Source organism: Syngnathus floridae, chromosome 7 (assembly GCF_059516105.1).
Source record: "Syngnathus floridae isolate MCC-2025c chromosome 7, RoL_Sflo_1.0, whole genome shotgun sequence".
NCBI classification, from domain to species: Eukaryota; Metazoa; Chordata; class Actinopteri; order Syngnathiformes; family Syngnathidae; genus Syngnathus; species Syngnathus floridae.
The window spans coordinates 5708365-5718875 of NC_142419.1; the positions used below are offsets into that span (position 1 = coordinate 5708365).

The 10511-nt window shown below is 38.3% G+C and overlaps 1 protein-coding gene across 3 annotated transcripts in view; it reads left to right on the plus strand.

The window, feature by feature from the left end:
- The window catches only part of LOC148394869 (pleckstrin homology-like domain family B member 1), a 130700-nt gene that overhangs the window by 24795 nt on the left and 95394 nt on the right, over positions 1–10511 (plus strand). Inside the window, exon 1 of one of the 3 annotated variants that reach the window (XM_088381542.1) lies at positions 2443–2583. The exons of the other annotated variants lie outside the window; for them this stretch is intronic. The gene's annotated coding sequence lies outside the window, so the exon portion shown is untranslated. Of the gene's footprint in view, positions 1–2442; positions 2584–10511 lie in introns of those variants that run through there. 3 annotated transcript variants of the gene reach the window in all.

Here is a 10511-nt window from a genome sequence, read left to right on the forward strand (position 1 = left end):
GGAGTCCCTCCTGAAGCTGCTGCCCCCGCGACCCGACCCCGGATAAACGGAAGAAGATGGATGGATGGATGGATGGATGGATGGATGGATGGATGGATGGATGGATGGATGGATGGATGGATGGATGGATGGATGGATGGATGGATGGATGGATGGATGGATGGATGGATTTCCATCTAGTTTTAATATCTGTTTTCAAAAACAGAGTTCCAATGGTAGTATTTAACAGTCATCCATTTATTACCGTATTGGCCCGAATATAAGACGACCCTGATTATAAGACGACCCCCTCTTTTTCAAGACTCAAGTTTGAAAAAAGACTTTTTGAACACCAACTTTAATTTTTATACAGAAAATAATTACAGTACATCTGAAACAAATGATCCTGTCGAGCTCTTGAAAGCGACCACTCTGAGGACCATGGAAAGCTTTTCTCTGATTGTGAGCATTAGATAGGCGATTTTTTTTAGCTCTTCATCTCCGTACATTACACTCTGTGAGACCATATTTCACTGCCGCTTTGCAGTTGTTTGAAGACTCTGCCTCATTTATCACCATCATCTTGAAGTTTTCATCATAACAATCTCCTCAGCTGCCGGTTAACCTGGCCAATCTTTGACTCACTTTTCTCCAGATTGTCGCTACGTTTCTGTTGGGGAGCCTGAGGACTGTATGTGGGTTGGCTCTCTTTTCTTTCTTACAGCTATTTTTTATTTTTCTTATTCGTGCTACTGCTATTTTTATTTTCATTCTTCGTGACAGGGGTTCGCTTTGGCCTGGGGAGTTAAGTTCAGCATTCGCTTTAAAGATATCTGGCGCCATCTAGCGTTGTGAATGGGTATAATGTTTAGACCCCGAATGTAAGACGACCCCCATTTTTTCAGTCTTATTTCAATGGAAAAAACACTGTCTTATATTCGGGCCAATAGGGTATATCAGGATGAGTCTTCCCACAGCCTGTTTCATAGGCAGAGGTAAGAAGGCTTGTACAGGGCTGCTTGAAACCCAGGCCCCTGACTAAAACAGAGCAAGGACCTATTTTTCACATTCTTGGCAGAGATTGTGAACGTGCAGCGTTCCCAGACTGTAGCAACTCTCCAACTGCTGATAATAAATTATTTGTTATGTGACATCATTTTGTTACAAGCACGATTGAGCCAATACACTGGCACTCTATAAAAACCCCACTAACTCTGTGTGTACTTGTGTGGAGTCGTAATGCCCATTTGGTTGCGTGGACACTTCTGCTGGTCACAACAATTACCACCTTCAATGGGATGGGACTGGGAAAAAAAAATCTGTTTTTCACAAGTGTAATATCCATGTGAAATACAAATAGATGGATAGAGAAAATGTGTACATGCTGTCCGTTTGTGGTGCCTTATTGATGTGTGTGTGTGTGATGTGGTGGAAGGACGTTTTAAAGGTTGCTGATGTCTACCAAATTGTATATGTTGTGGCCTGGATATGAAATTGCCAATCTCATATCAGTAAGTGCTTTGTTGATGAATTTATCACACAGGCAACACATTGAAATCAATATGATGTTCACTTTTCAGCAGACACAAACCTGCAGAACAGTGTTCTCCCCACAATGTTTTTAAAAACTCTGGCCAAGCACTTCACCCCAACAACATAATAATCATTCCCAGACACTTCATACTATACTCATCTGCAGATTTTTTTTCATCCATTTGAAAATATTTTCTGGAGCATCATCTTGTGTTCCTTTAGCATTCTGCCTTTTGTGCTCCTTAAATATCAATTCTGTGTATAGTACTGTGGATCATGGACAAACTCAAGATTATTGACTTTAAGAAGCTTTTCTGTGTGTAGAGATGATCTCCCTGTGCTTGCCTGGCTTTTCTCCAGGTACTTCAATTTTGAAGACTCTAAATTGTCTATCATGTCTACCACGTTGTCACTCAAAATGCATAATAACTCGCTCGAAACCTTCCCATTATGTTTTGGTTCGTATTGATCAAAGTCACCCATATCACTGTATTGAGAATGAAGCTGAAACAAAAGACATTAATGTACAGGAACCTCAATGAAATCATCAGTTATTGAAAGCTTCCAAAGGCTGGACATTGTGCTGTGAGTAACAGTGCCTGAACATGATGTCAATTTTATTTTGAGACATGAGTGAAGTGTTTAGGTGTGTTTTTTATCTATTAGACACTCGGACTGGAAGTGGAGAAAACAGAACAAGTGAGTGTCCATCCTGATATAACTTTAAATAAGTATTTAGTAACTGTTTCCAGGGGTCGATGAATGTCCATCCAGTGTCTTTGGGCCGAATGTCAAGACACAGAGAGGAGTCTGTGAGCATGTGTGCTCCCTGGTTCACTTTCCATGACTCAAAAGGATATCCCACACTGCCTCCCTCTCAGCATTGTTTCTCCGCCCCTCACTCGCTCCCACCTCCGCTCCATTCCTCCCCTTTTTTCATATAGTTTACTGCCAACAATGTTCAATCCTGCATCTGACAAGGCTGGATGGACTCTTACAGAGCTAAATATGGATTTCGGGTGGGTGAACTAACCCTAGGATGAGTTTAAAGCTAAGAGAAGAAGGAAAAGGGTAAGTGAACAAAGACAAGCAAGCTGCTTGTTTTAGTATGAGGGAAATTTTTTTGCAATTCATTGAAGGACTCAAATAAATGAGTTTAGCTTATAGGTTTGAATAATTAAACTTGAATAAATCCAATTGAAACAAACAATAAAATGTTAAACTGCATGAAAACAGATACTGTATTGAGAATAGAGAATTTGGGTATTAACATATGTATTCGTAGTCGTTGCACTGATAAAATGTATATGTAGATCTGTGTTATGAGAGCAGAGGGTCATGAGTATACATCTTTGGGTGGTGGGGAGGGATTAGGAACTAGTCACTGGCCAATCGCACCGACGGACAATTTGGAGTGATAAATCGGCATGTTTTTGGAATTTGGAAGGAAACCTGGGTACCTGGAGGAAACTCACGCAGGCACGGGGTGAACATGCAAACTCCTCGCAGGAAGGCAGCTGTAATCGAACCCTTTTCCTCTGAACTGTGAGGTGGACATTTTAACCAGTGTTCTACTGTGCCACCGTCAGTTTAGACTTGACAAAGCGAATGGAATCAAAATCAATCAATGGTCCTATTGATTATTCTATCGATTAAACAACTAATCCCCCACATCCCTAACACAGCCCAGCTGACTATTTTTTGGGGGGTGGGGGGGTGGTGAGGGGTTAGAATATTTTATATTGATAATCACACATCTACAAACAACCCTTAAGTTTGCTAAGGTTAATAGAGCGGGTCATCAAAAGATGACATGATTATTTGCTGCTTTAGTGGGGCTAGTTTGTAGTGACTGAATTGCTAGTGATACGTCGGCATTCTGTGTGAGCTCTACTCAGATCATGATTTCCACATCATCATTTGTGTGCTACTTTTTCAAATGATTCAACACGATTGTTGTGCTCTGTTTTGCTGCATTTTTTCTCTTTTTTGCCTTAAGTGCATGTTACAGATTGTGCCCCTAATGAGACTGTGTGCCCCCCATCCCCAGTGCCATCTGCGCCTATGATTCAGACCTTGTTCATAAATGAATTTTTTGACTGGAATTAAATTTTGGAGACACTTTTTGAAAACCCTTCCTCCATACACACTGTCAATGGGCAACTTGATTGCCTCTTGCATCTGCTGATAGCAAATAGCTTAATTTGCTTTTACAAAAATGACAACAATGGCCTGGTTTGGTTTACAACTGCTCTGCAGATGTGTCCTGTATGTCTTTCATCTTAAGTGTGGACCAGAATGCATTGCTAAGACAGTCTTGCAGGATTGCTGTTGACCAAAGAGCTTCTCTGTGTCCCCAAGTGTAGAATGCATTCAATTACCAGTACTGGTGTAGCAATGCTATACAGAAAATAAGTCAATGATGAGTAAAAGTGATGACCAATACTAATCACAGCATCTCAATTGAGTTGAGGTCAAGACTCTAAATGGGCTACTCCAAAATCTGTATTTTCCTCAGATGATACCATTCTGATGTTGATTTACTTATGTTATTTTGGGTTGTAGTACTGTTAAATTATACTTTAATTAGCCCGTAGCTTAATTTAAATTGTCAAATGTGTTGATGAACTTGGGAATCTATATTATTCTGTCGATTATAGCAATGCGTCCAAGTCCTGAGGGAACAAAGCAGTTCCAAACTTAACCCTCCCTTCCTCATATTACGCAGTTTGGGATTCAGTTTTGACGGTTATGTGTTATGACTTTTTTATTTCAAACAGCTCAACTTTGGTTTCACTTACTTTTCTGTTGACCATCAAGAGGCTCTTTTGCTGACTTTAAACCCGTGGCAATGTGACATTTTATTATCTATGACTCAGAATTGGTGATTTAGTTATTGGTTGAATTAGAATTGGTTGTGAAAGCTTATAGAAATTGGGGTTCACATACTCTTGATACTGGAAGAGTAATTTGACATATAAACTTGCGAGGGAGAAACAACACATCAACAAACTGGTTGTCATAGTAACACTGAGCAGACAAGCATCGTGTGAGCGAGACACATTTCCTGATATTTTACAACGTTGTGCTGTGTACTGCTCTTGAGAGCAGAGGTGGAAAAAGAAAGATTGAGTCATGGCAATAGATCAGAGTCACGTCAAAGTTGATGTTTTGCTGTGTTGAAATGCAGATGAAGTCATTCACTTTGGACAGCAACAGTTGATCTTTCATTGAGCCAATCATGTCTCTCTTTCTCAGAGACAACAGTCCGCTAATGACAGACCATATATGTCCTCTGCTTGTTTCACATGAGCTAACTGGTTATTTCACAGCTGTAATGACAAACTGGAAATGACAAAACAGGTTTACTGCCTCATAGCGTCGCATCAAGCTATATGTCTTCTCGTTACATCCAAATAACATGTATTCCCGGGAGAAAGGTCAGCTGCAACACATGGTGCTTTTCAGCTCGCTGAACTCGTCTCTATTAAAAATCGTTTCACTGGGTGGTAAAGGGGGCAGGGAGTAGATATTTTGAACCCTTCACAATTGAGTATCAGGAAGAAATGGACTCTACGCACTGGTTCGTTTGGAAGAGATATATTATTTATGTAGTTGCTTATCTGAGGCCATTCTTGTATGTGTACATGTGGAGTGTATAGTATGTGTGTGTTTGAGAAACAACAGCTGGTATGTTAAGCTGTTAGTCGTGGCACCCCTCCAACGGATGTAAAGAATCTGTGTTTACTCATTTTACGGGCTATTGATGACACTAGGCATGGTTAGATGGACAAATTAATTGGCATACTGACAAAATACTACATTCTCTCCACTTTCTCATGCTCGTGATTATACTAAATGATTGTCAGTGTGCTTAGTTGAAGGTTTAATTTTTGTATCTCAAAAAGTAGATCTAAAAATGTCATTAAAAAAATATTGTCTAGGTCTACAACAACAAAATATGAACATTCATCCATTCATTTTCCATACCACTTATCCTCACTTAGGACTGTGGTTGAGTTGGATCTTAACCACAGCTGACTGGGCAAGAGGCAGGGTACATCCTTGACTGGTTGCCAGCCGATTGCTGGGAAAATATAGACCAAAAAAATCACAATCACATTCACACCAAAGGACAATATAAAGTTTTCAATGAACCACCCATGCGTGCATGCATCTAACCATTTGACATGCACTACTAGCCTACCACCCAAAGACAGTCGAACCTTTTTTACTTGAAGAGCATCAAACAAAATGTGAGTATAAGATTTAGACTACAGATCATTTAAACCAACATTCTAATATAATTCTGGTACATTTATTTTTACTTCAGTTCCAGTCAATCGTTATCATCTTCACTGAAAGGGAGCAAAACTATTTAAAAAAATATATTGAGCCCACTTTTGAAAGCACGGACATGAGACAGAATCTGACCTCGAACTGTCATTGACAGGATATAAGACACTGGCAGTGCTCGCCACACAGGAAGTCTACATATAGTGACAGTCATCTTCTTCCTCTCTCTCACACTCCATTCTGAGGATTACACATCCCTCTTTGGACTACCAAACAAGGAAGTTGAATTCATAAACAAATACAATGTTAGCCTCTTAGCATAATTGACTAAGGCATTTTTAAACATGTTTTAAAACAGAAAAAAACATAACAAATTCAACAAGTCACGTTACTTGTGGATTACTTTTTGACTCCTCTTTTCGTTTAAACAAAGGAGTTTAAGAAATGCCAAGTCAATGTACTTTCAGACCAATGTTGAACAGAGTGCTATCGAGAGGAGTGAAAAAGATGAACAAAACTGGTTCATGAAGCAATTTCAAAGCTTCATTTTTCCATCCCTACTAACAACCATTCTCTAAGTGACTTGTACTCATGTGTTTGTGTGATCCTCATTGCACTTTAGGTGTGTAAACAAACCTGTCTATGTGCCCCACTCTTCTTTCACGTCTTGTGTTCTGCCATGAAAATTAAAGCACTCTATATCAAACAGCGCGTTCAGAAGATCCTTCTTATATTATTATACATATATATTCTTATATTATATGTGAAATTTCCTTGGTACATTATGATTAATTATTTGATTTGATTTAGATATTAATGAATTTGATTTGGCAACAGACACACACACACATGGCCTGTAGTAGGCCACCTTATTGTTGATTGATATCACCATCTGGCTAGCATGTCTGGAACAAACAATAAATCATTAGGACATTTTGTTTTCCATTACGCTATATTAGTCTTTACGAAGCAAGAAATGCGGTTTTTGGGTGTTTCCGGTGATTCTGATCGACTCTTGAGGGCGTGTTTGTTGTATGCTTGAGTTCAAATTGGTCTATGATGCCTTTCCAGTGTGTGTGTGGCTATGATTGTGTGGTCAAGTATTTTGGGGTGCTTCTCAGTAATTAATGAATAGCATGGCCCCAGATAATGTTGAAATATTACTACTTTGCCTAATATTGTTGTTAGAAACAGTTACCTTGAAAAAGTAATTACCGTATTTTCCGGACTATAAGTCGCTCCGGAGTATAAGTCGCACCAGCCATAAAATGCCCCAAAAAGTGAAAAAAAACATATATAAGTCGCTCCGGAGTATAAGTCGCATTTTGGGGGGCAATTTATTCGACAAAATCCCACACCAAAAACAGTCATGAACGAGCAACAACAGGCTAAACGATAGCAACAACAGGTTAAACGATAGGTATGCTAACGTGACAAACACAAACAAAGAGCTGAGAACGGGCCTGATGTAACATATAGAGTGATTAAGGACAACTATTACATGAATAACATGTTTATAAAACCATTGGTGTCACTCCATTAAATCCATCGATCATTCGATACAATAGCAACAGGCTAAACGATAGGTATGCTAACGTGACAAACACAAATGAGGAGCTGAGAACGGGCCTGACGTAACATATAGAGTGATTTAGGACAACCATTACATAAATAGCATGTTTATAAAACCATCGGTGTCACTCCAATTCATTAAATCCATCGATCGTTCTTTGTCAACAATGGCTGCGCGCGGCTGAGGGCGCTTGCACTTCAAAATATTCCACAGGCTCATATAACGATAGATAAACTATATTTCAAATAACTATAATATAAGCAATACTATTATCAAACCATCCGTGCACTTTAAATCCATTAAATCCATCGATCAAATTCCTCGTCCTTTGTCAACATCGCCGCGCGTGCGCCCTGACGTCAGCCTCGTCTTTATCCCACAGATCTAGAATATAACTATATTGTAGTGTTAACAAAGTACAAGGATAGACGTGGGTTTGGTAAACGGCTCTTTATTCCACAAAACAAACTTCCAAGCGTGTGGCAGCGTGGACTTCCAGAGACGATAGCTCCATGGCAGAGGACCGTGCGTGCGTAATGGCCATGTACGCGCCCCACGCACCGTTCGCGGACAGCCACTCGACCGAGCGCCGGCCCCCGAATCAGTAGAGTAAGACCGGGCGTGCGTAAAAGCCATAATAGTTTTTCAAACCTTCTATGTCACTCCAGATCCTTAATTCCTTTAAACTCTTTGTCCTCCGTGTCACTTAGAAATGATCACCGCTAATGATGCCGGTCGTCCTTACGTGAGTCGCGCCGCGCGGTGCCACTGACGTCACTTGAAATAGTAATCCATTGGTACATCACGGTTCTCCAAACTTTCTTTCTGCTGCTCGATTACTGTTTTCAGCTGCATATTTTACAACTTGAAGTTTGTAACTTGCAAAATATGACTTTCTTTTTGGTGCCATTTTTCTTAACCCCACCCAGTTGATGAGTCACGGCCAACGGTGAAATTTAAAGCGCCCTCATCCAGTTTCGTCTGAAAATACATTTTTTTTCAGATGTAGTTTTTTGTTTTGTTTATTTGGTTGTTTTATCAAAGACAAACTCTGCTTTATTGTCGATTTTTTTTTTCATATACCAAGACACACACAGAGATTGAAATTACGTTCCCACTATCCCTCGGTGAGATAGTACACATATCCATACAAGCAACATTAAAAAACCCAAGAAGGCATAAACAATGAATAAATAAGAGTGTTGAATAAATGATAAATAAACAAATAATAATAAATAATAATAATAAATATAAGAGGAGCAAACAGACAGTGGACTTGGATATGGTGCTTTAAAGTGTTAATTGCTTTATTTGATGTTTTCTCTATTTTTTATGTTTTGAATATGTTCAAGATAAAGATATAAAAGCATGTTAAGTGATCAACTATACTAAAAATAACATGGGAAGTGGTCAACTATACTTTTAAGTGATGTCTTAATGATCAAGTAAAAATTTGTGAAAAAATAACATATATAAGTCGCTCCTGAGTATAAGTCGCCCCCCCACCCAAACTATGAAAAAAACCGCGACTTATAGTCCGGAAATTACGGTAGTTATTATTTATATAGTATTCGTTATTTTACAGATTACTTGACTTTAAACTACTTAGTTACTTACTGGTTACTTGATTTTAAAAGAAACCAAGTTATATAAAAAGTTCCTTTATTGGTTACATTGAACAGATTTCGACAACTCTGCATAACAAACAATTGACAATCAGATTTTCCAATACTTGATTTTGAACTGTGATATCTAAGAATTAAAAAAATGTATATATTTAATTAAAAATATTACCACCATCTTTTTTTATTTAACACAAGTGATTCTTTTTATTTTAAAATATGACGCTTTTACATTTAGAATGTATATTGTATCATGATTAAATTTGGGACCTCATTGAGTCAGTGCTCTTTATGTATCTTTCTTTTTAAGCTCAATGGGGTGTGGTACGTATGCATTATTTTGACGTATTGGAAATGTTTTTGAAAGTAGATAATGCTTCGTCAACAGCACAGTGTACAAGGTACCAGATTTTTTTCTTCAGATGTCACAAACTCAATATAGTGACTGGATTTTCCATCTTGAAACCTTCTCTCCTTCCTCCTTTGCTATTGGTCATGGCACATACGTGATGTCATTCTCTCAGGTGGGTATGGTAAATTGTGAAGTCCCAGAATATCTCTACCTCAAGCTGTTAACACTGTAGTTCCCCTTTCTTAGGTATTCTATAATGTACAGTTGTTTGCTGGGTGTCTTTATCTAGGAATTACTATATTGTATTATATTATTAGTTAATTATTACCCTAATTTCTGGACTATAAGCCACTACTTTTTGCACAAGCTTTGTACCCTGCGTTTTATAGTCCGGCATGGCATATCTAAGGAATTTTCATAGCTTTTATGATATTTTAAGACGATATGCGTTGGTAATACAGGTAATAGAAATGAGGACATTTCATTTAAAACACCTGCATCTTATAGTCTGGAGCGGCTTGTATATGAACAAAACAAGATTTTCCCCTAGTTTTAGCTGGTGCATCTTTTATTCAGGTGCATCTTATAGTCTGGAAATGCTGATAGTTTTTATACACATTTGAAACCACTTCATGGCGTATGTATGTTTTGAGCAAATCTTGTGAACTGCTTGTCAATATCGTTAATTAACAACAATAACAAATAAAGATTTAGCAAAGTAACAGTTGTCAGATCACTCACTTAAGAGAAGTACTGCATTAGATTAGTGTTTACTGTAAAATAAGGTTGTATCAGAGTGACATATTAGTTTTTAATGCGTTATAGCATCACTGTAAATTATAAAGACTTTCAGATAAGGTACATCATTTTATCCTGTCCCCATCCTCACATGTGTAAAGATTTTGTGTAAAATGTGACAAATGTAAATTATAGAGAAGAGGCGTATGAGCACCATATCTACCCTACATAATATAGTCATGTGTGGCTATGTAAATTTGCCCTTCAGGTGATGTTTACTGCATTTCTGTGGTTGTTTCGTTCTAAAAACAGTGTATAATTTAGTCAAAACAGCTGAGAAATCGTCCACTGTTGGGTTTCTAAGTGGCGTACCGAATCATGTGACATTCAAGAAGGCCACCAAAAATGTGTCTCGAAT